The sequence below is a fragment of the Borostomias antarcticus genome (genome assembly GCF_949987555.1).
Source record: "Borostomias antarcticus genome assembly, contig: scaffold_671, whole genome shotgun sequence".
Lineage (NCBI taxonomy): Eukaryota > Metazoa > Chordata > Actinopteri > Stomiiformes > Stomiidae > Borostomias > Borostomias antarcticus.
This window is the reverse complement of record NW_028176298.1, coordinates 7501-10000: the sequence shown is the minus strand read 5'-3', so window position 1 is coordinate 10000 and position 2500 is coordinate 7501.

The window sequence follows — 2500 nt, the reverse complement described above, 5'->3', positions numbered from 1 at the left end:
GGCAGGGAGGGGAGAGAGAGAGGGAGGGAGGGGGGATGGACGGAAGAAGGGAGGGAGAGAGATAGAGAGGGAAGGAGGGAGAGAGAGAGGGAGGGAGGGAGAGAGAGAGTAAAGGAGGGAGGGATAGAGGGAGGGAGGGAGAAAGAGAGAGGGAAGGAGGGATGGAGCGAGAGAGAGGGAGGGAGAGGGAGAAAGAGAGAGGGAAGAAGGGAGGGAAGGAGAGAGGGAGGGAGACAGAGGGAAGGAAGGAAGGAGGGAGGGAGGGAGAAAGAGAAGGAAGGAGGGAGGGAGAAAGAGAGAGGGAAGGAGGGATGGAGCGAGAGAGAGGGAGGGAGAAAGAGAGAGGGAAGGAGGGATGGAGGGAGAAAGAGAGAGAAGGAGGGAGGGAGAAAGAGAGGGAAGGAGGGAGGGAGGGAGAGGCAGGGAGGGGAGAGAGGTTGGGAGGGAGAGATAGGGAGGGAGGGAGAGATAGGGAGGGAGGGAGAGATAGGGAGGGAGGGAGAGAGCGAGAGGGAGAGAGAGTAATCTCTATCATCAGGGAAAGTATTCACTGTCTCTCGGGTGACAAACTGCATGCTGGGTGAATTTATCCAACAACAACACTGCCAGGTAAACTGTGACATCGGTGTCCTGGGTGTCCCTCTCCCTCGTGAGAGAACTAACCAGAGCTACTGTGCCGTTTGGTTTTGACCAAAACATCAACATACCTAGCTAACTACGTAAAGTACCGTATTGTCCCCGCTAACAGCTGGCGGAAACTTTGAAACTTGTTTGTTCATCTAAAGCTAAACTCCCTGTCTGACCATGTGACAGGAAGTAAACATAACATATCAAACAAGCGTAACGTTCATTATTGAGGCTGAGAGGAAGTGCTACCACGTGGAGCAGCTCTGACAGATGCCCTCTTCTCTAATCTCTACTCTGTAATCCAGCTAATCTGAAGCACCCCCTGCTGTTCAGAATAACAACACACACACACACACACACACACGTATAGAAAGAAACATGGTTTAAACACCAGTGATAGACTTTAAAAAAAAAAATATACATATATTTTTTTTTACAGGAAATACAATAAGACCTACTGAATTCCACTTCCTGGTTAGGTGAATTGTGGGAACTTCTACATGAGGCTCGCTCTACAGTGAGGCGGCAGAGGGAGCTACTGTGGAGGAGACAGTTGCACGCGCTGGGGAGAGAGGAGGCTTGTGTGTGTGTGTGTGTGTGTGGGCTCTGTGACACAGGAAACCAGTTTCTGTGTGGGTGTGTGTGTGTGTGTGCGTGTGCATGTCTGTGAGGCATGCAAATTTCTGTGGTCAGGCAACAACTATGAGAATGATAGAAAAGGAGAGACGACCAAAAATGATCAAACTGGCCTAGCGTGCTAGTCTGGACCACGATGCTATATAGAGAGAACACACACAGCTGGTTAAACTAGCATCAAACAATATCAGTGTTGGGAGGCTTGGTCGGTTGCCATGGTTTGAGCCCGAGGGCCTTCAGGTACCCGGGCACGGAGATAGATCCTTCTGTCCTTCTCCCAACACGCTGGCTCGGTGTACGAGAAGTCACAACCACGCCTGTTCCTGCTGAGGAAACTCAGCAGCGTTGACGTCAGGAAGGACATTTGAACAGCTGTGTACAAATCACTCATTGAATCTGTACTCGCCTCCAACATCCTGGTTCAACTCCACCTCCGTTAAGAGCAAAGCCAAGCTTTCCCGGATCATCGATCAAGCGAGTGAAGGAACTGGCGACACCCAAACTCAGCTATCGGTACTCCGTACCCAAGCAGTTGTGAGGAAGGATCACCTCGTTACAGATGATCCAACTCACCCCCTGCACTCGCCATTCCATCTACTACCATCAGGCCGTCGCTTAGGGATAACGATAACCGGCATAATGAGAAACCGTGATTAAATTTGATTACATTTATCTTGATGATTTTATCATTAAAACCGTGCATGATTGCCCCGCTTTTGAAAAACTCACTGTAAATACTGTCCAGCATCAACCAAAGCTAGCAACAGTCTCAGACACATTATTTTAATGTTAATGCAAAAAAAGTGCATAGTGCTGCTAATTTTATTTGTGGTTTTCAATATAAAACTTGAAATAAATATATATAATAAATAAATAAATATATATAATAAATCTATATAATATAAAAATTTTCAGCACATTTTACAATACCGCGATAATACTGACAACCGTGATAATTTTGCTCACTATAATCGTGATATGAAATTTCCACACCGTTACATCTCTACCGTCGCTATGAAGTTCCCCTGGCCAAGAAAAACACTTATGGGAACTCCTTTATTCCCACGGCCATAAAGATTTTAAACAAATGAGGAAGAACTCTTACCCACGCACTATACCACTCTGCACATAGTAGTATTATGCTTATTTTTAATGAGGTGCTGGTTTTAGGAACGTACTGCATGTTCTTAGTCCGAGCTGTGTTGTGCTAACTTCTGTTGATTGTTGAGCCAGTCTA